The sequence below is a fragment of the Adiantum capillus-veneris genome, chromosome 7, assembly GCF_014529385.1.
Source record: "Adiantum capillus-veneris isolate H3 chromosome 7, ASM1452938v2, whole genome shotgun sequence".
NCBI classification, from domain to species: domain Eukaryota; kingdom Viridiplantae; phylum Streptophyta; class Polypodiopsida; order Polypodiales; family Pteridaceae; genus Adiantum; species Adiantum capillus-veneris.
Window position 1 is genome coordinate 44485194 of NC_140937.1, and position 26970 is coordinate 44512163.

Here is a 26970-nt window from a genome sequence, read left to right on the forward strand (position 1 = left end):
GTTCGACACCCCCCCTTGCTGCGCCATCGTTGCCCTCCCCCGCCCCCCCCCCCCCCCCCCCCCCCCCCCCGCGCAGCCTCCCCGCCCCCGCTGCCCCCCTCGCTATCCCTGCTCCCCCCGCTTCCTGCCCACCCCGCTGTCCCTGCTCGCCCGCTTGCTACCCCCCCTGCTGTCCCTGCTCGCGCTGCCCGCCCCCTCCCCGCCCCCCACTACCCCTGCTCGCCCGCGCTCCGCTGCCTGCAGCTCCCCGTTCACGCTACCTGCCCGCTGCCGCCTATACACACACCCCCCCCCCCCCCCCCCCCCCCCCCCCCTCTCCTTGTTCCCCCGAAGTTTTCTGCACTTTGGATTGAGCCGCATTGACCTCTTTGGGCAGTGCTAGGCGCACCTATTTGGAGTTTCTCCCCGCCGTCAGTTCTTCCGCCACAGCAGTAGACACAGATGGAGGCTCTAGCTCCGCCACAGAGGGACTCGTCCGAAGCCCCCTCGCCCGACCCCGCTGAGCCCACCATTCGACTTGCTCTTTCGCCGACAGAGCAAGCGAGCCTAGCCGCAGAGGTAGAGCGATTGCAGGCGACTTCTATCATCTGCAAGATTCTCGGCACTCGACCTTGCAGAGGAGAGCTGCGTGATCTTCTCCAGGCCCGCCTTCTTGCAGAGGTGGGTAAGCTCTTGGACGTACAGATACTCGAACGCGGTTACTATCAGATCGAGTTTGAGACCTCCGAGATGGCATCCAAGGTCATCGCCATGAGTCCACTGACCATCCGAGCAGCACATGCCCACTTTCGACAGTGGAGGCCTGGTTTCGACCCTGCTTCGGATGTTCTAGTTGAGGAGGCAGACATCCCCATCTCTGTCTGCTTTCCGGGTTTACGGAGGGAGCACTTACCACTTCTCTCCAGGATAGGCTCAGTCATTGGGACTATCCTGGAGACACCTCGCACGACAGCCTCAGTAGCTGCCAAGGCGGCTGGCATTCCCTCAGTTCGCGTTTTGGTCAGAGACACTCACACGCTCCCGAAGGTTATCCTTCTGCCTCGGGTGAGTGGGGGTTCGTTCAGACAGAGTGTGGAGTATTCGGGCCTCCCGAACCAGTGCTTCATTTGTCGACAGATGGGCCATCTAGCGAAGGCCTGTCCACGGAGGAGGCCTCGACCTACACCACAGCCTCAGCCCCAGCCTGCAAGGGCTGGCCAGCAGACACAGCTAGAGACACAGCGCACACAGGCAGAGCCACCCTCTGAACCTGGGGCTCCAGTGAAGGAGGGATGGCAACAGGTCCGTGGTAGACGTCGACAGGGGCCACAGCGTCAGACTGGCACTCAGAGTAGTCCTCAGGCACCTACTCAGTAGCAGTGGGTTCCCACGGGGAACCGTTTTGGTCCTCTAGAGCAGGATGAGGTCCCTGCCCCAGCCCCTTCCCCAACATCACCCTCGACAGCCCCTCCCCCCCCCCCCCAGAGTTCCTCCCTCCCTCTTCCTCATCCTTCCCCCCCGCCTCCCTCCTCCCCCCGCCGCCCTTCTACCTCTGTCGCTCCTTCCCGCCCCTCTTCTCCACCACTCCCCCCATCTCCCTCCCCCCCCCCCCCCCCCCCCCCCCTCCTGCTCCAGTTCCACATTCGACCTAGGGGGCAAGGCCTTCTCCTGCGGCTAGGAGATCTCTTGGCAACGCCTTTGCCACGAGTCGCTTAGCGAGAGAGGGACAGCCTTTCCTGCGGCCCCCTCTGTAGGTACAAACATCTTCCCTTGCACCTATCCCTCGTGGTCTGACGAGCATTGACATCCGGCGCCGATGAAACTTCTTCGACTACGGCTTTACTCGTTTTCTCGGCGACTCCTCAGTAGACCATGAGGCAGCCTGTTTCAAGATCCATGTTTTGTTCCTTGCCGCTAGGGCGACAGAGGCCTTGGACTCAGCAATTGGCTTCTCCTTCCCCCTCTGTGGCAGAGACCAGACAGAGTCGACTCTCTACTCAGTGTTGGGATGGTTGCACACACAGGTACTAGAGTTCTCTCACCACATGGGAGCAGTGTGACATGAAACGTTTCGTGGTTTTGGTCGTTTCGGGGTTTCGAGGTTTTAAAACGTTTCGTTTCATAGCGTCAAAAACATGAAACAAGTTTCATAAACGACATTAAATGATATATTAATAAAATATGATAAATATGTATACAATGTAGCACACATGACTCTAGACTTTAATGTCCACGAGAGAGAGAGAGAGAGAGAGAGAGAGAGAGTGCTCACTGCTCAGTGCTCACTACTTAGAAGCGACTTCAAGCGAGCACGATCAAAGAGATGTTCAGTATTGATGAAAGTTAAAACACAACCACTGGTTTCATGAATCGTAACTGATGCATCATTGATTCATTTAGCAAAGTACTTCTATTGAACAAAGTTCAAACTTAATTCAAGGTCACAAACCATAAGTTTTAGGGACCACAATCATTTGTTAACTGCAGCGTTGGGTTTCTAGAAAAAAACCCCCAATTTTAAACGTTTCATAAAAAATGTCTGTATGTTTCATGCGTTTCGGCAAAACGTTTCATAGGTTTCCGAGTTTCGGGGTTTCATCTGAATGAAACGCGTTTTTATGTCACACTGCATGGGAGAACTAGGAGTTACAGATTTGCTCCAGACTTTGTGGCCATTGGCCAAGTTTGCAGTGACACCTCCAGACTCAGCAGGATGTAGACACATTGTGGTTTACTTCTTTGCTGATACACAGTGCTTGCCATGCTATGTATACATTCATGAGGACTCCTGGACAGAGGAGGTTGCATTACGTACGGCTCGCTCTGCTTGGGCTTGGACCAGGCACTCGTTGCAGTCACGCCTGTCTAGAGGACGATCGGATGCGGATTACTCCCCATCCAAGCCAGCCTCGAAGATAGCCCGTCTAGCTACTGCGGCAGCATCTGTTCTCTCTCGTTCTCCATGAGGATCGTCTCATGGAACGTGCAGGGACTAGGTGGGCCCCAGTTTCAGCGCCAGCGGGGCCGACTGCGTCAGGAGCTTCAGCGTTGTCTTGTGGGAGGAGAGATTGATCTCCTTATGCTTCAAGAGCACCATCTGTGTGAGAGCCGCATTAGACGTTGTGGTCAGCTCTTGCGTGGACGATATGATACTTTTTGGTCAGCTGCTTTTGGACATGGAGGCATCCAGGGTGGGGTATGTATGACTATTGCGGACTCTTTGCAACAGGCCATGGTGGGCAGAGGGATCATTGTGCCAGGCAGGGCTCAGTGGATTACTATGCAGGTTCAGGGTGGCCTAGTGGGTTTCCTGAACATCTATGCGCCCAATGTGGCAAGTGCTCGTGCAGCGTTTTGGTCACAGATAGTTGAGTCTCTGCCGCACGCAAAGCATTGGTGCATAGGGGGGGACTTCAACATGCTGGAGGACCCTTCTGACAAGATTGGTGATAGCCATGCTACTGTGCATGGAGTTGAGTTGACAGCTTGGGAGAGGCTTTGTATGACTTTGAGGGTCTCGGATGCTTGGCAGCACGCTGGTTTTGTGAGGCCCCCAGACAACCTTGCCTTCTCTCGATCGGACCGCAGAGTGGGAGGAGTGAATCTATCGCGGATAGATCGCTTCTACACTAGTGACCACTTCAGTGACTTGGGAGGGACAATGGGCATCCTAGCAGGGACCTCCTTCTCGGACCATGCACCAGTGATCCTCACAGTAGCAGACAGGCAAAGGAGTGGGAGCATGATGCTTCGCATCCCAGAGAGGGTCTTGCTAGACTCAGCACTCAGAGAGAGGGTAGAGGCTCTCTGGACAGAGGGCTTGGACAAGTAGGACTCTCCTGCTGACAGAGTGGCCGTAGGCCTAGCACAGATTAGTCGTTTTTTTCTCCAGGAGTCTCTGGCTCGCCGAGCTGCACCGAGAGAGGAGGAGCAGGGTCTCAGACGTGGCATTGCTTCGTCACAGAGGATGCAGGAGCAGCATCCAAACAGTCCTTGGTTGGAGGAGCAGTTACAGCAGGCTCGAAAGGAGCTTGCTAGCACAGAGGAAAGGCGACATGAGTTTGCTTTCCACCGACAGGCATCTCAATGGACCCAGGTGGGTGACAGAGTGACTGGTGCTTTCTTTTAGGCAGTGGGACCTCGGCACTCGCATGCCAAGGTCAGTCAGTTGAGGAGGCCCGATGGGTCAATTGCTTCAGAGCCCGAGGATATACGTGCAGTTGCTATTGACTTTTACCATGAGTTACTGTCTGCAGAGTCCCAGTCAGAGTGTCAGGATGCATGCGGGGAGCAGGTTTGGGCACAGATGCCTTGTCTTGTGGCTGAGGAGATGCGTCAGAGGCTTGAGCTGCCACTTCAACTTGAGGAGCTGCACACGGCTCTTAGGGCCCTCCCCCGTGGTAGTTGTCCAGGTGAGGATGAGCTGACTCCCTGTTTTTTCTTGGAGTACTCGGACCTGCTTGGCCCAGATCTCTGCAGTGCTTTTCAATACATTTTGCACACAGGAGTGATGCCTAACAGCATGAGTGAGGGCCTGATCTACCTCATTCCCAAGGAGGGTGGCTCCCTGGATGAGATTCGACAGTGGCGCCCCATCACCATCCTCAACTCAGCCTACAAAATTCTTGCCAAGGCTCTGAGTTTGAGGATTCAGCCACTTCTGGAGATCCTGATACATGGGACTCAGACAGGTTTTGTCAAGGAACGCAGTATCCTTGACAACATCTTTACCTTTTGGGAGGCCTTTGCCCTGGCACGGCTCCGTGGTGAGCACCTCGTGATCCTTCTTCTCGATTTTGAGAAGGCGTACGACAGAGTTGACTGGGACGTTCTAGAGGGCACTCTACGCAGGATGGGCTTCTCAAATGCTTGGATCAGAGGGGTGTCAGCTGTGTACAGACAGGCTCATAGTCACGTACTCTTGGCAGGAGGGAGAGGTGATCGCTTCATGCTTACACGCTCGGTCAGACAGGGCTGTCCTCTTGCCCCTTTCCTGTTTCTGTTCTATGCGGAGGCGATGAGCAGGTTTTTGGTGTCGCAGCAGGTTGGTCTACGGGGCTTAGCACTCCCTATTCGGGGAGATGAGCTACTGGACGCTGAGTTTGCCGACGACTAAGCCTTGTACTTAGATGGCCAGGAGGTCAACCTGCACAGGTGTGAGCAGGCTCTGGAGACCTTCTGTTGTGCATCGGGCGCTCTGATCAACTGGAGAAAGACAGTGGCTTTCTCGGTTGGTAGTGCTCCTGTGCTAGATTGGATGCCAGGAGAGGGTTTCAGGTGGATTCCCCCAGGGACTGCAGTTCGGTACTTGGGTTGTCAGGTTGGTTTGGACTTGTCTCCCGAGTAGCAGATTGCTCCCCTTCTCCTGTCTATCAGGAGAAAGTTGTTACACTGGAGCTCAGCACGACTTTCTTTGGCTGGCAGAGTAGTAGTTGCCAACCAGGTGTTGTTGGCGACTATGTGGTACATCACTTCGTGCTGGATCTTCTCGAGTTCTTGTATCAGCCAGGTAGAGAGGCTGATCAGGAACTTCCTTTGGTCACGATGTGACACTCAGATAGCCCGAGCCAAGGTGGCTTGGCACGTCATCACTCTTCCTTGTTCACAGGGAGGGCTTGGGATCATTGATCCAACAGAGCAGAGCAGAGCCCTTCTTGGGAAGCTCATCGTCAGAGGACTTCTTCCAAGTGAGGAGCCCTGGAAGGAGTTCTTGCTACAACGGCTACGTGCTAGGGTGCCTCAAGCAGGAGGCCCTTGGCAGCCTTCGACCAGATGGATCTTTAGAGAGATGCGCAGAGTTAGTCTAAGCAGGAGACTGAAGGACCGCTTCGCTGTGAGTCTGCTTCGATCTTGGGAGCACTTGCGGCGTGGCCTGGAGAAGAGACAGCGTACGTGCACGGAGGGGCATCTGCGGCAGCCCCTTGTCTGGAACCCCACGGTTAGCACTCAGAGAGACTACTTGGTTGGTAGTCGGCCTCATGTTTCCTGGGGTCGCATGGCAGCAGGTCCAGCGCGCTCTTTAGGTGACTGGCTATAGTTCACAGGTTTGTCAGAGGAGGTCTAGGGCCTTCAGTTACACGGCATGAGAGGGGTGCAGAGCATGTGCCAAGACATCTAAGAGTCATTTCCAGCTGAGTGGTTCACGCCCCTCGAGCCAGTAGCACCCCGGTGGATGGGAGCCTTCACACGACTGGAGGTTCTCATTTCAATCAGGGCCTGCTCAGAGACTATCCGAGCTCTTTTCTTTGAGCTTCACTTTGGGGGATGCCTTCAACGAGTTGCAGTAGAGGCCCCCCAGGTAGCAGAGTGCTGTTTTCAGAGGATCCGAGTAGTGGGCATCTGTGGGAGGACCGTTGTCATAGACCCTGACCCAGCAGCTCTTGAGACTGGACACTGGAGGCTGTGGGCTTGGGAGTGTTGTCCACTAGCACGAGTACAATGGGATCTTGGTGAGTGGCTATGGAGGGATCCCTTCTCTTCTGCAGACCACCCAGGTGTCCCGTTCTTTCAGTACACTGTTCGACTAGGACGTCATATACTAGCAGCACAGAGAGAGGCCCACCCTACTGCAGCACCTCATTGGTAGGAGGAGGGGCTCACAGCTAAGTTCTTGGCAGTTTTTTGGGAGAGGTTGTGGGACTCCAGACAGCCGAGGTGAGTCACCTTGTTTTAGTGGCTGGTCGCACACAGAGCTACAGCAGTCGGGAGCTGGCTAGTGCATAGTGGTCTCTCGGCCGCATGTGCAGCTTGTGACCACCTTGTGGAGAGTCAGCATCACTGTCTTTGGGATTGTCCCTCGGCCCAGCAGGTGTGGCTACGAGTTCTTCGGCTCATGCCTGCTCTTTCCACGGCTCGATAGTACACTTGGGGAGCAGCGGCTTGGTCCACCCTCTGAGGCCCGGCACTTCAGTTTGAGCTATCTTCCACAAGCAGGATGATAGTGATGCACGAGGGGCGACCTACACTCCAGCCTGCTACTACAGAACTTACTCCACAGGAGTGGTGCAGTGAGAGAGAGGAGTGTTAGGAGCTCATCAGTGTCCTGGCACTCTGGTTCATCTGGCGGGCCCGCTGCTTCCGCATCTTTGAGGCTCGCCCCGTGCCACCAGCAGAGACTGTTCGCGATTTCTGGCTAGAGCTGATCCACACTCTCAAGCACAGCTCGAGGGACTACAGGGCAGCTCCGACCGCATGCGGGAGCGCAGAGAGGCTTTCCTTCGACTCTGGCGTCCTGGGCCTTTCTACACCATGGTCCAGGGTTAACTCCAATGGCACTACCGACCACCTGTGTGGCTTTTCCCTCCCCCCATTTCTTGATTTAGCCCCATTGTACATATGCTGGTTTTTTCATTGGGAGAGTCTCCCACCATGGTTGTTGTAGCCCTCTCTTGAAGAGGTGGTTCTAGCCCTATAGGTAGTTTCAGTAACTAATAGAAGGATCTTTTTCTCGAAAAAAAAAAAATAATAATTCGACAGTGTCCCGGTAGAGTTCCGCGCCTAGAGATATTGGCCCCAAAGTCTGGCGCCCCTTTCGGTATTTCTTTTTGTATTAATCTGAGTTCAAAATACAAGAGTGCGGGCAGGCGCTCACACTCAGCCTCTGCGTCCAGATGCTCTGAGTTGTGTGAAGCACTGCCAGATTATTTTAAGGTACAAGGGATGCCAAAAGCAGAGCCCCAAAAACTGTCTTAAAAGCTGAAAATCAAAACCTTAAAGAAAATAAAGCAATTTTCGACTTTTCTCTCTCAAGCTTTAATAAAACAGAAAAGTTCCTCTCTCTTGCTTAATGTAGGAAATAAAGCAATTCCAAAAGCTTCCAGCGTAGACAAAAAAGCATCGCCAAAAGGCTGCCAACACTGCCACGTCATCGCCCCTGAAAAAGCGCCGCAAAACGCGGGGATTCTGTACAGCAAGCCACTTGTCAGCTTTCCGTAATTTCCAGGCTGCTGTACGGCCAGCCACGTCAGCATTCTGTACGCAGCAGCCAGCCAACTGTGGGTGCAGCCGGGGTGTGTGTGAGTGCATTGGGCAGCCACGTCACCAGTTTGTGACACTTGATAGGTACCCTAGGTGCCCAGCAACTTGTGGAAGGTGTCAACGACACATAATGACGAATAAAACCGCCAAAAATGGGCTGAAAACCCAATACGCAGATGAAGGTGAAAAACGCAAATGGATCGGGAGGGGTTTTCCGCGATAAAGATGTCCAAAAAGTGGTAGCACTAGCAGGGAAATCAACAGATCTGATGTTTCTTGCAAAAAACGCAGGTTGAGGTGAGGTCCTCCGCGACAGAAATGGCTTCCGTTTCTGTGCTTGCCTGGCTGATGCAAAAACGCTGGCAGATCTGGCTTTAATTTGCGAAACGCTGCCCTGGCTTATCCAAAAACACAAGCTGATCTGCTTCTTGGGAGGGGTACATGATGATGATGAAGCGTTGGTCCCATGGAGAACCTGAAGCTGCTGATACCATGTGCCCTGGCGACTGATACCATGTGAGAGTGCACGTGTGCGGAAGCATGAGAGAGAGAGAGAGAGAGAGAGAGAGAGAGAGAGAGAGAGAGATACAAACGCCAGAGATGGTGAAGAGGAGGCGATCAGCTCCCCATGACTACCATGAGCAAAAGACCCAATACAATGAGATGCGTGATCTCTGTGAGATGTGGGAGTGGGTACCCCCCTGGCTCCATAAATAGGTGCCCAAGGGGAGGTAGGGAAAGGCTTGATAAAAATCCCACGACCCAACAGAAAAATGATATATGGAAATATATGTGGGCACCCTGACAAAAGTGGGCGGCCGGCCCCAAACTCGGACAGCCGGACCAGGAGAAACCTAGGATATGGGTGGCCAACCCGGAGACATACTAGCCGTACAAGTATGCCCTAGACCTGTGAAGCAACAGAGTGGTGTAAGTCTAACAAAAAGGAAGGGTCCATACTCCAACATAACCTCCTCCTACTGTTGTTATTGTTGGCTAAGGGTCTGGCACCACATGCTCCACCTCTAAACCTCATCCAAGGAAGTCAGATGATCAAACAAGAAGTGGTTCTCGAGGTAGAAGTATCCCCCTCTATTTGTCAAAGCCAACTTCAACACATACATTGGAACATGTACCTGAACTGCTGCATACCGGATAAACAAGAGTCCACTTGAACTGGAACTTCCATCCATAGATGGAAAATGAAAAATCATGGAACATCCCTTGCTTCAGGTCGGGAAGAAATCTCCCTCTATCATCCATAATCCACAATCTGGAACAAAAGTGCAACGGAATCATCAACCTGCTACTCAAAGGATAGGAAGCTCCTCGACAATTACAAGAAAGACGTGCATTTGCAAAAGGCAAAGCAAATCTGCCAATCCATCTTCTCAAAGAAAACACAGTCATAGAAAGCTCCTCCAAAAGGGATGAAGAAGATCCTACTGCCGTCCAAACACTTCTCTCTAAAGAAGAAGCTGGAAATGAGTAGCTCCCCCTCTGGATCTAGCAACCGCATGCTCTCCTTGCGGGAAAGCACGGTAAGATGACTCCATCTCGGATAACCAAAGCAATCCAGCACTGCTACACATCTTGAAGTCTCCATCGGCTCCCCTCGGTGAAGAGAGGTCAGGGTAATCGAGGGTAAAGGTGGGGAAGTCGTAGACGAAGATCCAAGGCCTCCACCCAAAGCTGCCCCAAACTGGGAGAAAACCAGAAGAAAACAGCAAGCTTCTTCTCTCTCAATCATGTCCAAGACCGCACCGGATCAGCCATATCCGAGCACACAGGTGGTCGTAACACCATAGAGCTCTGATACCATTTCAAAGGTGGAAGCGGAAGATGCAATGGGGACAAGACCTGGCTCGTGATCCGGTGGGTACCTGGACTCCGATCTAGAACACTTGCAATGCCAAATACGTGCTCTGGAGAAGAGAGATCGCATAGGTAGAATGAGACACGACATTTCAGAATGAGAGAGAGAGAGAAAGAAAGAAAGATTTTATTTACGTCTTCAAAAGGCCAAAGCAAACTGGCCTATGAGACAAATCCATGTACAAAAATGTGAATATCCTCTGAATATCTGGTATGTGCAAAATGACCGGGTAATAATGGCATCCGATGTACAAAGTGTAGTGTGGTAAGTGACCGGGTAATAACAAAGCATCCGGTGTGCAGATGTGGGGGTGACCGGGTAATAACAAAACATCCGGTGTACATAGAGAGGCATGTATGTGTATCCCACTGTCTGAAATAGCGCCTCCACTACCATGGGTGGGGCACCAAACTCTGCTCTCACAATATCATGTGGGACTGATGGCTTGCTCCGGATCATCCGCGCAAGCAGCAATATCTGTGGCCTCTCAAGTCTGCTCCAAGCCTGCTCTGATAATCATGGGGTCCACACTCGGGCAACATATAGAAGAGTTGGTGTCACTAAAGTGTCAAATAGCCAGCTCTTCCTGCGGAGCTCCTGGAAATGTGTCTGATGGCATCCCCTCTCAAGCATGGCTAGAGCTGCATACGCTCGTGTGGTACGATCTCTGGCTGCCTGTGCCATAGAGAAGCAGCCAGTCCTGGCTGTAAAGGTGATGCCCAAGTATACATATGACTCTACTACCTCAATCTGGTTGCCCTCAAAAGGAAAAACTGATCTCCTCCGAACAATGCCTGATGTGTGGAATATCAAAACCTTGGTCTTGCGAAGGTTCACTGTCACTCCTCTCTGTGTACAAAATAATTCCAGAGCCTGTATGTGGAGCTGGAGATCCTCTTGTGACTCTGCGAGTAAAATAATGTCATCAGCATATAGCATAATATGTACCTGAGTGCCTGATAGGTCGGCGCCTGCTCCTCCTCTTTGTCAAATGTAGGTCTCCATCTCATCTATGTACAGACCAAATAGAGAAGGAGAGAGTGGACACCCCTGTGTTACCCCGATGGTGCTAGTGATGCTATCTGATAGTCCTCCTAGGCATATGACCCTGCCTAACACTCTCATACAAAGCATATATGGCCCATATCATGTCCAGGGGTATCCCAAGAGATATGAGTCGCTGTAGTAGTCTCTCTCTGGGGACTCTGTCAAAGGCTTTGCGGAAGTCCACAAAGCAACAGTAAAGGCGTCCCCCTCGGCTCCGTGACTGCTCTATCAGGCATCTGAGAGTAAAGATGTGGTCCACAGTAGAGAATGTGCGTCTGAAGCCTGCCTACCTGGAGGCGCGTAGGCCCTCGGTCTCTGCATATTTGCTCAACTCTGACTCTAAAACTGCACCATAAATCTTGGCCATCATATGACCAATCATGATAGTCCTGTAATTGGCTGGATCCATGCGGTCTCCAGCTTTATGTATAGGCACAATAGTATGCTTAGTCCAGCTTTCTAGGAATCCCTCTGCCAATGCCCTGTTGAACAGGTGTGCAATCAATGGAGCCAAAGTGTGTGTAGCGTATAAAATGCTCACCCTGAAGCTCGGTGTGGTCCGCGGCTCGGCAGTATTGTAGACTCTGAATGCCTCGTCTCACCATATCTATGGTAAAGAGAGTGGGAGCTGTAGGTCGGGGGGCCGCCGGGTGTGGAAGGGGGGGCTGAGCCGACCCTGATAGAGTGTCTCTGCATATGCATGCCATACCGTTGGGTCCTCTATAGGCGTGGGTGGGGTCCGCTGTCTCATATCTCTCCAAGAGATCGCTGCTTCTCGACTCTGAAGTGTATGGTACACATCCGACCATTGTGTCTCCTCAAAGGCTCTCCTCTTACGTCTAGTAAGAGTACCCATCTGTCGATGCATCTGTCTCTCGGATATCTGCCCAGTAATATGCTGTGTCCTAAGCCTCTAATATAGCTGTCTGCACTCATCATCATACCATCTATTCTGGGGCATCGTCCCAGATCGTTGTGTGTCGCTGGAGTGCATGGTCGAGGGAAAGCTCTCGAGCGCTGCTGATTGGAGTATGGAGGTGAGCTCAGTGGTGAGTGTGGAGAGTGGGGTGTCAGGGTCTAGCTGACTAATCCCTACGTACACATGGTATCTATAAATCTCGGAAAGCTCCTCACTGAAGTGTATAGTGGTATGCTGCATGGGGGACTGGGAGGTGGTGTCGGTAAACTGATCCTGAGAGAGAGGCTGAGATATGTATGATCCGCGCCGATGGGCCATGGTGGTATGGTAAAGGAGCGTACAATATCCATGGCCCCTGTAGAGCCTAAGATGTAGTCCATTGTGCTCTGGCCTTTCCTGCCTCCCTGTCCTGTCTTGCCTCCCTTCTGGAAGCAAGTGTATCCACCTGACATAGGCCAACGGGACATCCCGTTGTAGACCAGGAGGTGGTGCGCTTATCCTAGTGCCAGTAAGTGTGATCCGTATCTGGTAGGGTCACTCCCTCTATGCTCTGATGTCCTCCCTAGTCCCACATCATCTGCCGCTATGGTATGGAGTAGGGTGGAATCATCAAAGTCATATATCTCGCACTGTCGGCTCTTTGTGCTTGCATTGAAATCACCTACAAGTAGCATCTCTCCCAATGCCGCGTAGTGTAGGAGGTCCTCCGAGAGAACCGAAAAGGGACTGTGGTCCCTCCTCCTCCTCCTCTACCATACTCTCATCGGCATCCTCCTCTGGTGGCTCCTCCTCTGTCCTAGATGCCCGTTGTATCTCTGTATGGTCTGCGAAATGTGACCCGCGTGGAGGGAAGTAGCACAGTGCAACATGTATGGCTCTGTCCGGGGCTAGCTGTATCCTCACCCACATGAAGCGGGCCTCTACATCTCTGCTCACTATTGTGACCCTGGTCTGTAGCTCTCTCCTCACTAAAAGAGCAATCCCCCTGATCCTCGTGATGTCCCCTGTCTCCCTGTGGATCGTCTGTATGTAGACTCCGAGTGGTAGCCCCGGACATGTGGTAGACCTCTCTCCTGGCTCTGGTGTGTCTCTGTCAACATCACAATGTCCCTCCCCTCCATCACCTCCTCGAGTCTGCCTGGCTGAGTCCATAGGCATCCGTCACAATTCCATACTCCGAGTGTAATCTCATGTCGTGTCCCCTTCGTAGTGGTCTCCGTAGTCTCATAGGCCGCGAATCCCTATGCGATGGGTTTTCCATCTATGAAGATTCATCCATCTCTATAGAAAGCCTTCTTGCCCTCTTTCCTTGCTTGCGTGATTTTGGGCATACAAAGCTTTCAATGCTCCACTTGTGTCTTGGTGAGATCCTCATCAATGTAAATGGGGGCTCCTTCTAATCCTCTCAATGCAATCCTCTTCTTTAGGAAGGTGATTCTGTCCATGAGGTCTTTGAATTGTAGCATGAGCACCCTCTTTTGAGGGTCTTTCCCTACCCTCCATGCTTTGCTGAAAGGGGTGTTGGTGTACCCAAGTTTGGCACACAATGTTCTCCAATCACTTTTCGGTGATATTATCCATGCTCCTCTTTGATACCACTTACCCTTACATTGAGCATACGGGCTTCTTTCATCTTCTTCTCCTCAAGGGTGGCATGCATCCATAGTGTCTCTTCATGCCGCTTCTCTTCCTTTACTTCCTTTCTGATTTTACGCACGAGATCTACCCATCCTTCCTTGGTGGCCTCCATCTTGACCTCCATGGCTTTGGTGAGCTCCTTGGTGATTTCCTCCTTGATGGCTTCCTTATCGGCCTATGTATCTCCCCTTCTTCCTTGAGGTCTTTTGATGCCGTCACTTCTCCCTTCAAGACGCTGACCTCCTCTTTGAGTCCCGTCATTTGCTCCTCTAGTTGCTTCCACTCTTCCTCCATTTGCTTTATCTTCTCCACCATCTTGCGTACCTCGGCATTCAATGCCTTGTCGGCCTCCTTCTTGGCTTGTGTGACCGCCCTTGCAATCATTTCCTCCACTTCTCTCTTATCGAGAGGCGCCATGTCCTGTTTTTCCGTGTTGGCTTCCGGCAATTGTGTCCCGGTTGTCTCATAGTTCTGAGAAAAAACAGGGAGCGGAATTACTTCTTTTTCCCCATTGATTGCCAGGCGTGTTGCGGGTGTTAGGGGGGGGCGCCACTACATCATCAGCTGGCTGTTTACAGGCAGCGGTGATGAACCTGATGAGGTGGGGTGGAGGGGGCTGCTGTGTGCTGCGCGATGATGGTTGGGGGGGGGGGGTGACGTGCTACGCGATGGTGGAGGCTGGCGATGGCTGGCGGCAGGTGCTGCGCGAGCAAGCAAGGTGGTGGGCAGAGGCAGCGAGCGCGCGCGCGCGAGAGAGAGAGAGAGAGAGAGAGAGAGAGAGAGAGAGAGAGAGAGAAATGAAATGTTATATTAACGTCTTCAAAAGGCCATAGTGACCTATGAGACCAGAAAGTTACAAGGTGGTGGATCCGATACAAAGTCAGAGTAACAAAATAACCTAACAACAGTACAAAACAAAGATATATACTATGGGATCTTAGATTGGTCGATGTGAGCTAAGCAAAAAACTAAGCAAAAATGGGCGGTTTGTTGGGATAGCTGAATCACGAGAGAGAGAGAGAGAGAGAGAGAGAGAGAGAGAGAGAGAGAGAGAGAGAGAGAGAGAGGCTCTCCATGCTGATAACAATCTGCTCATACAAGTGACCAAGGGTGGTCCGGCATAGAACTGACATGCCAATGGATAGACCCGAAGACACACACAACTACGACTACTACTGACACTACCAACTGCTCCTGCACACGAGACCACTGACACGGCCATAGCATGGGCTGGGCTCTCCTCCACTGATCCATCTCTTGGCAAAGGGAAGAACTCAAATGCCCACGGGATGGGCTGCCCTGAGATGATCACAAGGAGAAGAGGATCTGCTGCCCATGTCTGTCCTAGCAAGGGATTGCCACCAAAAGGCTACTACCATCATCTGTAAACATCTCCTAGGCTGCCCACCAGAAATGCTGAGGGCTGCCTAGGAAAACGCTGGTGCAAGCTGATGAAAACGGTGGGCTGCCTGATGGTTAATATGCTAGCCTGCCTGATGGTGAAAACGCAAGGCTGCCTCCTCTGCTGGCTGCCGGCTGCACCAAAAACGCAGATGTGGGGGCTGCCCAAAAACGCTGGTGAGGGTGCTGCCCAATAGAAAGGCTGCCAGGAGGTGAAAGACGCCAAGCTGCCCCCTGGGGTGCCCTTGAGAGGGCACCCCTGACTGGGGCTGATCTAAATGAGCTCATAGGCTGCCCCCCCTCCCCTGCCTGTATAGGCTCAACATCAGCCTGCCCGACCCATACCTCCAGCCCCACAACCATAATAAATGGGGGAAAATAGGGGAAGGGTGGAAAGTGGCACCAGAAGTCCATAGGCTCAAGGGGGAAAAATACCTGGGGCACCAGGAGCATGCAAGGACATGGAACTGAGCCAAAACCCGAGCTAAACATGGCTAGACATGACCGACATGAGAGAACAACCTCACACTAGCCGGGCACAGCCCCAAAACAGCCCTCATTCCCTAATCTGCTCCTGGGAGATACCGGAGCTTACCACCGGACGGGAATATGAACTCTAACAAGTGGGCCTAGGGAGTCACTCTCAACAGATCAACAAAGATCGCAGAGTGAGTCCCTGATTGGTGTACTCTATGAATTATCAATATATAAAGAAGGACCGAAAGGGGCACCAAACTTTGGGGCCAGTGCACCTGGAAATGGAGCTCCGTCACTTCGTATCACAGCTACTTTGTGATTTCAAGTTCAAGTGTTAAAGTTTGCAGTTCTACTCGTCTGTTGCTCTGACATTGCTGCCTTGTCAATGCCAAGCCAGTTATAGTGGTATCAAAGCTTCATTCACTTCTTCTACGGAGGATCTGGTCTACCTTTTTGCACCACACCCGCCTACAGTTTTCCGGGAAGATGCACCTAACAGCAATGGAGATGCGAACAACAACAGATCGACTAACAAAGAGTTGCATGCCCACTCGAAGAATCCTTATTGAGGATCCACACCTTGCTCTCTGACAAAAACTGCAAGTCAACACTCGTGCAAAGCGCCTTATAAAGTCTTCTAAGGATCCGAAATATGAAAAAAATTGAAAGAACAACCGATTCCAGAATTTTACAAGAAGGGTCGCCAATCCTCCTCTCAAGTCGGCAATGAAAGGTAAGGCAAAGCCGAAATCTAACAAGTAGACCTCTCTTTCCACAGTAGAGGAAACCGATCGAGCCTTGGAGCAGAAGAGCAACAAAATCTTATAATACAGAAAACACTCCTACAACGGACGAAATTCCGAGTCTATCCCGGGCTATCTTGGCCGCAATCCACCTTTGAGGATTTGGCAGAGGAGTCTAGAAGGAAACACCGCCAATGTGTTCACTTGAGAGAAAGTCTAGTTCTCCTTCTTCTAGTTCCAATGAGGAAGACCGAGAGGACTCAAAGGAAGCGAAAGTATCGGAAAAGAAATCAAGAAAGGGCTTCAAGAGATCATGCCGTTCACATACAAAAACTATTTCTCCTGATGACGAGTCTTACACCTTCGAAACCACTTTTGGATAAAAGAGGAATCATCTGATTCGAGAACCAAAGTACGACAACCTCGGGCGGAGAAAGGAATTTAACGCTACTGTCTGAAGTAAAAATCATGGAGTATTCTACAACTTATGGGTCATGCTCTGGACAATTTCTTTATGATGTCAAGATGATTGACCCATGCCACGAATGAGCTAATGTCCAAAGCTGTTGAGAAAGCACATCACAAGGAAAAAGATATCAAAGAAATTGGTACAGAAAAAGAAATCACACAACCCCTCAGTTGTCTATCGAGCAAAAGGCGGAATACTACAAGCAAGGAAAGTGGTGAAACAAGGCATATCTCAACAAAGTGTCGCAACAAAGTGGACAAGCCTAAACCAAACCGGAAACATCTAAAGCGGCAAAGGGAAGTGTAACAGGCTTGGACACTCCAAGCGAGAAATCAATAGCAACACACGAACAGAGACTTCAAAATCATTAAACTTTAAGAGAAAGACAGAGAGAGAGAGAGAGAGAGAGAGAGAGAGAGAGTGGACACGGCACAACGGAGTTTCGTGCCTAGAAAGATTGGCCCCAAAGACAGGAGCCCCATTTGATATTTCTTTATTTATTGATCACAATAAGGTACAACACCCGAGGGTCCTTTGCTTTCAGACTCTACGTCCAGATGCTCTCCAAAGTGAGGCCCTAGGGGCTCTTTTATTCTTACAAGGGATGCCCCAAAAGCATTCACTCCAAAAGCACTTCCCCCAAAAGCATCTGCTCTCAAAAGCTAGCGCTAGGGACTCCCAAAAGCAGCCAGCATAATTTTCAAAATTCGTACAACCTAGCACGTTAGCACAACACCGCAAAATTCAAAAAATCAGTACAATCCTACCATGTCACCAATCGTACGGACTGCCACGTCAACATGTCAACGCATTTACGTTAATCTCCTTCAGGGTTTCAAGCCCCACGACTGGTGCTTCATCCATTCTACCCCCCTCTTGAAAGAATCGTATCGCCCTCGATTACACCTGCAAAATCAATCATAAGCAAGAACTAGGTCAGTAGACACTGACTCTAAGCATTGATACACTAGACAAACACATGTCCAGCACTTGCACAAAGATAACAGCCACTCAACATTCAAATCACATTCAAAGCAAATCACATAAAGTCCATCGAGATATCGGACCATGATCTATTGGCAACGTGTTTAGCAATCGCATCTAGATCTATCCCAGATCTCACTGATGTTTGGATTGACTAATTCTTATTGCTATCATGTCCATCTCACCCGGAATCATAAGACCGAAATGTTGCAGCCATTTCGACTTTCGAACATGCACTCAGACACTAGTCACATGAGAGAGCACACGTAAATCAGATGCATTTCGGAAATTCCCATGTCAAAGTACTTCTTTCATAAAGTCATCCAGCAAAATACTATCAGCCCATCAGTATCCCTAAAATCCAAAGGAAAATCAATGACTTTATTCCATCTGGGTAACTTGTGACAAAGAAGAGGAGTGACTCCCCTCTTGTGCAGTCTCGTCTGCACGAAATTCAACCCTGTTGATCCCCAGGATCTCTCGGAATAGTCAAAGCTAGACCGAAAGCCTCAAGGTAAAGTTCCAATATCAGAGGAGTATCTGCTAGGTCCTCCTCCATCCACTTCACATCCAATGCCGGAGAGTTCTTGACTAAGTAAGAATAACTGTTCAATTTACCTTTCACTTTCCTTGCCTAGTGAGCCAGTATTTGTTCCAAAACGAGAATCTCCTCGCTCTCTTCCAATTCGCGTTGCTCCTCAAGCTCCCTGTCGACCAGTACCTCACCCTTGAAAGGTTTCAATAGACTCACATGAAAAGCATTGTGAATCTTCGAAGTATCCGGCAACTTCCGTCACAAGGAAATATCATTTATCTTCTCTTGAATCTGGAAAGGGCCATAGTACCGCATACTTAGCTTTGGAATAAGCCACTCCTTTCCCTTTCGTTTCCTTAGGCGTGCCTTCTCAAACCGTAAGAGCACCCAATAATCTTCCTTCAGTTGCAAGTCGCATCGATGCTTGTCCGCTGCCTTCTCATGACTTGCTTGAGACTTCTCAAGAGCCTCGTGCACCTTGGTCAAAGCAGTATCCAGATCTAGACCATACTTATCTACTTCAAAAATCATATCCTAAGTCAAGGCAATTCTCTGATCTACTAGCTGATTCCTTTTTTCCTTTCTTTTCTTGTGCCCTAGACCTGTGGGTAGCTAGCCTTCCCTATCCATCGGCACATTTGTCTCAAAGCATTGGAACCCTCAGACGCACTATCATCTGATCCTCTTTTTTCTCCACCAGAGTACTATGATGAACTTGCATCTGGTTCCTTTAGTTCATCAAAACCCTCGGCGGATGTGCTACCATTTGTCTCTCCACAATCCTGTGATGCGTTGTCATTCGGTTCCCCTAATTCATTCTCTTCACTGGCAGACTCTTGCCCTGTTGAGGTGGATACTATCCTATCCGTAGGATAAGTCAATGAGCCGGCATGCATTTTCCAGAGTACTCTGATGAACTTGCATCTGGTTCCTTTAGTTCGTCAGAACCCTCGACAGATGTGCTACCATTTGTTTCTCCACAATCCTGTGATGAGTTGTCATTCGGTCTCCCTAATTCATTCTCTTCACTCGCAGACTCTTGCCCTGTTGAGGTGGATACTATCCTATCCGTAGTATAAGTCAATGAGCCGGCATGCCTTCCAAATCGTTGCTTAGCATGTCCCATAAGTCTCTGAATAGAGTCAGACTTCTAATTTAGACAATAGTCTCGAATCTCTTTTGGTAAACCACAGCAAAACCACCGAATCTAGTTTCTCAAAGTAATCTTTCGAAACATCAGAATACTGTCAACCCATCGGCATCCCTGAAACCCGAAGGGACATCAGTGACTCTATGCAAAATCGAGGTAATCCGTTGTCAAAGAAGCGGAGTGACTCCCCTCTTGTGTAAACCCGTTGCACTAGATTCACCCATGCTCAAATCGGGGTTCTATCGGAGTAAACTATGCTAAACCGAATGCTTCAGGTAAAGTTCCAAAATCTGATGAGGAGTATCTGCTAGGTCCTCCTCCTCCATCCCCTTCGCATCCAATGAAGGATAGTTCTAACCAAGAACCGCCTAATCGGTTTACCTTTTATCTTTCTATCCTTGTGTGCCAAAATATGTTCTGGAACGAGTATCTCCTCGCTTTCCTCCACTTCGGGTTGCTCATTTGGCTTCCCAGCATCGGGCGCATCGCCTTTAAATGTAAGGTGCAGCGGAGTGAATGTTTGAACTTTGCTCAAGATGAGTGCTCCGAACTATGCTCAAGGTTCCTTTTTATTCTTATGGTAGGGAGAGCCTTCCGTTCTTAATGAGAGAGTGCAATGGATACGAACAAAGTGAATGGACACTGTGCGCGAAAGAGTATGAGACTGACAGATAGAGAGAGAAGAGAACACGACACCAGAGACGTTGTAAACCCTCCTCCGAAGGCCCCACTCTCGTTGGCGAGAGTGGTCTATTATTGATTGCACAAACTCGTACAATGGATGACCGAAAACTGATGCAAGTCTAGGCTATGTCGAGGTCGACGACAGGGATGACGAGATCGATGCTAAGGCTGAAAACTGATGCTAATTTCCTGCTGTCCCAAAACGCTAATGGGCTGAAATCTGATGCAAGTCTCCTGCTGTCCCAAAAACACTGATTTGGGCTGATTTCTGCTGGCTGAAAATCGCTGGTTTTTATGCTGTCAAACCGTTGAAATTTGCTGATGATAGGCGATGCTGAAAACGCTAGGCAAAGGGGGGGGCGATGTGGGTTTTTGGAAACGCCAGGGCTGAGGTTTGTACGGCGATGAAGTCTTGATGAAAAACGCTAGGAAGCTGAGGTTCTTGCTTGGAGGGAAAACACCACCAAGGGGGGGAATCTTGCTGAGAGAGAGAGGGGGAACCTGCTACCTGCGGCCTGTGTTCTCCTTCTCTTCTGCCAAATAGTGGTAGCCTTGGTTTGCTTATATATTATCTTACCAAATTTGCCCTACTCAGGTCCTAACAAAAGTCACTTAAAATAATAAGTGAAAAATATCAAAAATAGGTAAAATACACTGGAAAATTTCCCTGAAGGATTCTGATGGATTCTGATGGGAATGCTTATGATCATGCTGTGTGCAACCAGAGAATATGCATCTACACTAAGTGCCTGGGCATGCACGGTCTGCGAACAGACTCACAAAAGTGCCAGAACACTTGCTAATCTAGACTGACTGGACTGACAGAACCCTTGTTATGAAGTAGCTTGTCCACGGACACATAAGGTTGGATATGTCACATGACATTAAAAGGCTTCAATAGACTCAAATGAAATGCATTGTGAATCTTCCAAGTATCGGGCAGCTTCAGTCTAAAGGAGACATCATTTATCTTTTCTTTTATCTGGAAAGGGCCATAGTATCTCATGCTAAGCTTTGGAAAAAGCCGCTCCTTTACCTTTTTCTTTCTTAGGCCTGCCTTCTCAAAACGTAAGAGCACCCAATCGTCTTCCATTTAATTTGAAATGGCGACGGTGTCAATCTGTTGCCTTCCTAAGATTTCAATAAAGCCTCCCGGACCTTGGCAAATGCAGTGTCCAAGTCCCTCGTGTACTAGTTGGCTTCAAAAATCTTATCTTTCGTGCTAAGGAAGGGTGGAACCTTCGGAGCACCTTCAATGATCTCAAATGGCGCCTTCCCCGCTGAAGAGTGGATTGTGTTATTGTAGGCGAATTCCACCAAGGGCAAAAAAAGTTCCCATTGAGGCTTCTAATCAAAAATGTAAGACTTCAATAAATCCAGTACGGCTGAATTTGCAATCTCCGATTGCCCATCTATCTGCAGGTGGAAAGATGACGAGAACTCCAACCGTGTGTCGATGTTCTCCCAAATAGCCCTCCAAAACAAACTTGTGAATCGGGGATCTCTGTCAGAGACTATTGTCTCAGGCATGCCATGTAATCTGAACATCTGTGCAATGAACAGTCTCGCTAAATGATCCAGCTTGATTGTTTTCTTCACTGGAATGAAGTGAGCTTACTCTGTGTCTTCAGAGATCAAAAATGAAATCCATAGCAATACTTTCCCAAGGGCGGGTGCCGGTGCGAATGGGTAAAGGCTGTAACAATCCTTGTGCTTTATGCCTGTCAAACTTGACCTTTTGGCATACCAAGCAACTGCGTACAAAGTCATCCACATCCTTCTTGAGTCTCGGCCAAAAGAAGTAACGCTCTACACCTTTCAAGGTGGTGTCAATGCCACGGTGACCCGTAAAAGGTGGACAATGGCACTCTGTCAAAACCTTTTCCCTCAACGGCTGTGTAACGCACAACATCGTTTTCTTCATCAAGTAGCCATCCCGTATGGAATATCCCGCTACCACCTCCTTATTTTGTATTGGAGTGAATACATCCAAAAAATCCGGATCTATGGCGTACTGATCAACCATGTCCTCGAAGCTTCTGTGATGAATCGCGAAAATAGCCAATACTAGCGGCTTCCGAGACAAAGCATCTGCCATCAAGTTCTTCTGTCCCTGAACATGGACAATCTGGAAGCGGAACTGTGACAAGATGTTAGCCCACCGCATCTGCTTTTCCGAAAACTGCTTTTGTGACAAGAACTAGCATAAACTCTGAAGATCACTAAAGACCGTGAAATCGGCTTAATGTCGCCACTAAGTAAGAGCATGGATCACTGTCAGTAGCTCTTTCTCATAAGTCTGTGCTGTCAATTCTGGCCTTGAAAACAATCGGCTTTTATAGGCAATCACAGGGCTTTCTTGCATTAAGACCACTCCCAGACTACAACCACAAGCATCACAATATAATTCGAATGACTTTTGCAAATCCGGCAAAGTCCGTACTGGTCGAGTAGTCAATTTCTCTTTCAATGTCTGAAAGTCAATCACCCCTGTGGGTCTTCATGAGAAAGGGACTCCTTTTTGTGTCAGAATGTGCAAAGGGGAAGCTACCTCTGCAAACTTTCGAATGAACCACCGGTAGTAAGAACATAAGCCCAAGAAGCTTCTAACTTCATGAACATTCTTCAAATCGGGCCAATCACGTATAGTCTCAATCTTGGGCGGGTCCATCTGTACTGCTGCTGCTAAGACGATGTGTCCCAAAAAGTGTATCTACGGCAAGAAAAATTCACTCTTTTTGGCATTGATAACTAACTTGTGATCTTGCAATGCCTGAAAGAGCTGTAGCAAATGGTGTCTATGTTCTGCTTGGAGAAGACTATAATGTCATCAAAGAAAGTGCCGACAAATGATCTATACTCTCTAAAAATCCTATCCATCATTCAGTTGAAAGTCGTTGGAGCATTGGTGAGGCCAAAAGGCGTCACCAAAAATTCATACAAACCGAAGCTCGTCCGAAAGGCTGTCTTGTAGACATCTCCCGGTGCGATTCTGATATGATGATATCCGCTTTTCAAATCAATCCTGCTGAAACAAGAGGATCCTTGTAGTCGGTCAAGAATATAATCGATCCTTGGAATCGGAAATCTGTTCTTGATGGTGATTTTATTGAGAGTTCTGTAATCAATGCACATTCTCCAAGATCCGTCTTTCTTTAAAACCAATAACACCGGAGAGCAGTAGAGTGAAGTACTCGGCTGGATAAGACCCTTTTCCAGAAGGTCTTTCACTAGGTTCATAATCTCTTCATTTTGGGCTCGGCTAACACGGTAAGGTGGCCGGTTCGATGGTGTGCTTCCCGGTATCAGATCAATAGTGTGATCCTCAGAATGAGATGGTAGCAACTCACCTGGCAGGCCCTCAGAGAAGCACTTGGCATGAGTGTGGAGAAAATCTTGGCGTTCTTTATCAAATTCAAACATGTTTGTTATGTGTTCATCTCTTTCAAGTAGAACGAGTAAACAAAGAGACAAGATTTCATTAATTTGAAAATGGCCGAAGCCGATACAATAGGGACAGACTCGCCCTTCAGTTTTACATCAAGTATAATTTTTCGGCCCTTTTCATTCGTCAACGTTGCTTTCTTTGCCCGATAATCGACCACGGCGTTGTTCTTGTGGTACCAAGGGACTCCTAGAAGGACGTCACAACCTTCCAAGGGCATTATGTAAAAGTCCTTGTGCCCCAAATACCCCTAACAATGCAACCAAAGTTTGCCAATGACAGGTGTAATGGCTATGTCCCGTCCGGGTGCCGCTAGAACTGCCTCTGCTGGTGGTCCCATCCTATCGGGTGTAATCTCGAGCCGCGCCGCCAATTCGCATGAAATTAAGTTGGCCTGATCTCCTCCATCAAAGAAAACCACGGCTTCTTGATCTTTCACTTTGCCCCAGGCTCGGCAAAGTTCTGTACTTTCATCAATCAGGCTTGGGTCAATACACATGCAATCTGAAACCACTCCTACTTTCATCTTGCCGTTTTTGCCGCGTTCCTCTGCTGCTCTCAAACTCTCTGGCCTGTCTTCATTTTGTTCTTGATGTGCCTTTTTGGGACACTTTGCAAAGACATGCCGATGTTCCCCGCAACCAAAACGCTTCCCTTCTTTGATGTAATTGGCCCTCTCTCGAAGAGTGAGCCGGGGTCATGTATCCTTATCTTTCTTTTCTTGGAAACTCTCTCTTCCTACTTTCATTGTCAAAGGTCTGTTGAGTTCTCTGAGTCAAGATCTCATCAGTGGAGTAAGTCAAATTTCCCGAATGTATCGCGAAACCCCGTTTTGCATGACCCATCGATTCTTGAATAGAATTTGACTTTTGTTCAAGGCACTAGTCTCGGATCTCTGTAGGGAGTCCGCAGCAAAACTGCTCAAACTCTTCCTTAACAAAGACCTTCTTAAATGAGGAGGTTGGTAGAAAAGAGTTCCAAAATCTCTCGCAATAAGCGTCCAAAGAATCTCCCTTGGTCATCTGAAGATGATTCCAAGCGGTTCGTATCTCTCGTTCGTCAGCCAAGAAGAAATAAAGAGCCTTTGAATTTCAACAATTTAACTGGAGCTTCTTTTCTCAGAAGAAGAGTGTCTGGACCACCATGTTCGAGCATTTCCTTTGAAGAAAGATGTAGCCCTCCTAATCTTAGAGTGCTCTGAGTAATGCCCTCCAGAGAAGGTTATGTCAAACTGTTGAATGAAGGCCAAAGCCCTCGGAGCATCTCGGAAACCAAAAAAGGATTCAAATTTAATCGATTGTCCACCTTCTTTGAATTCTTCTACTTTCTTACTTTTGTCTCAAGGAAGTCATATTGGTTGGCTCTGTAAAAATGCTTCTTCTTTGCATAAAACATATGGTCGTCGGAGTCCAAACTGTCAGAAGATGACTCCTTCGTAGAACTATCAAAAACTTGGCAAAATCCGGGTTTCTTTGCCTTTTTCTTGTCCTTTCTAAAGCTTTGCTTTTTGCTTCGCTTTTTACCTTTTTTGTCCTCCTCGCTCGAGTCAGAAGAGCTACAGGAACACGAAGAAGAAGAAGAAGAAGAAGAAGAACTGGGTATTCCTTCAAATCGTACACGCTTCTTCTGCTTTCTTGCCGATCAAAAGAAGATTTACGGCCCATATAACCAGGGTAGTTAGTCCCCTTCTTGTGCTTTTTCTCTTGTTTTTTGGATTGATTGTTGGCATCCAAAAGACGACTGATCTGTGTCTGAACCACCTCCTGTAATTCTTGCTCTGTAAACATCCTCGGAGAAGGAGGCTTCTTGATTGCCGGTTTAATGGGTGGTTCTGTGGCTTTCTACCACTGGGTGTGCACTTCTGCGATGGATTGCTGAGACAAAAATTTTGCAAACTGAGGATCCTTCGCAAATTTAATCATCTGCTTTGTGCACTCGTCAACCTGCCGTCAATGTTCCATCTCTTGAAGTTCGTACTGAGTAGGCCGAGGTGGCCCGTACTCTTCCTCTGTTCAATCATTAAAATCTTCTTCGTGATCTCCTCACGCATTAGCAAATGCAAAAGAAGTCGCCTAATTCTTGTTGGAATCCATAGGTGTCGCGAGAAAAGGATCTGATTTCCCGTAGAAGAGAAATCGGCCGCACTTTGATGCCACTGTAACAAACTTGGACACCCCAAGTCAAGATTCTACCGCGACACAGTAGAGATTCACTTTAAAACAGTTCACAAAAGACTACATTGCCCGGCCTAGTTCCGTGCCCAGAGGTATTAGCTCCAAACACTGGCGCCCCTTTCGGTATTTCTTTTAATATTAATTTTTGTGCAAAGTACAAGCGAGTCTCTAAGATGTCACACTCAGACTCTGCGTCCAAATGCCCTGAGTAATGAGGCCCAAGAGACCTATTTATTGTTACAAGGGTTGCCCAATGGCAGAGCCCCAAAATCTCAAACTCAAAAGCAACTGTAGTCCAAAAGCTGCCAAAAATCAGCCAGCTTAATTTACGAGCATCCGTACACTGCCACGTTAGCATGTCAATGGAAATAGCGGAAATCTGTACAGCCTGCCACGTCAACCTATCAGCGCATTTTGCGGCGCGATTTTTGGGCCTGCTGCCACGTCAACCTGTTATCATCATATCACAATCACTCCTAGAGATGTATAAAAGACCGCGTCCACCACATCCTTTGGATTGTATGAGTATTTGGTGATACCTTTTGGTCTCATGAATGCTCCTGTAATGTGCAGCGGAAGTGATTGATGGTGACAACTCCGGATGAGTGCTCAGTGCGTACCTCAAGGTTCCTTTACTTCATGAGAGAGATGTGCAAAAGACTAGAAAGAGAAGAGAGAACGATACTATGAGTGAAGGTTCCATGAGTGATAGAGAGAGAAGAAGACTAACACCAGGTGGGGTCCCTGTAGATTTACACCACTATGCTCCTTCACACAGGTCTAGGGCACTTTCTTGTACAGCTAGTGTCTCCAGGCTAGCCACCCATAGCATAGGTTGTACCTTGTCCGACCGCCCGAGTTTGGGGCCGGTTGCCCACTTGAGTTGGACGTCCACCTTGGAAACTCATATATATGGGGCCAAGGGGGTACACATTTCATTATCGTCTGATCATTGTACTGGTCTTCTCGTCCTGTAGTCAAGGGGGCTGATCGCCTCCTCTTCCCTACACTCAGCGTTTTGGTTTGTGGTCTACTGTCTCTCTCTCTCTCTCCTCTCCTCTCTCACGCTTCCGCACACGCACACTCTCACATGGTATCAGCATTTCAGCACCCCCGTGCATCTACAACATGGCCCCTAAACTGAAAACCTTCGCAACCACCCTGGCCTCGAGCCCCCCACTTGTCCCACACCCCATCAAACCCCAAAGCCCATGGGAAGCATATTTCATGGGAAAGATGAAGAAATTACAGCAGGAGGTAGCCCACCTCAAGAGGGAGCTATCAACCAAAATCAATCTCGAAGCTCAACGGCAAGAAGTTAAAGCTAAACATGCGACTCGAGAAGAAGCCATGAGGCAACACACCCAAGAGAAACTTCTGCAAGAACGAACAGGAAAGCCCACCAAAGGTAAAATCTCAGACTTTTGTCAATGAAGTGTTATCAGTTTTGAAGGAAAATGAAAAGATGAAGA

At 49.2% G+C, this 26970-nt stretch overlaps 1 protein-coding gene across 6 annotated transcripts in view; it reads right to left on the minus strand.

The window, feature by feature from the left end:
* LOC147453769 (Polynucleotidyl transferase, ribonuclease H-like superfamily protein) overlaps positions 1-26970 on the minus strand; it is a 138891-nt gene that overhangs the window by 87454 nt on the left and 24467 nt on the right. The gene's annotated exons all lie outside the window — the stretch shown is intronic.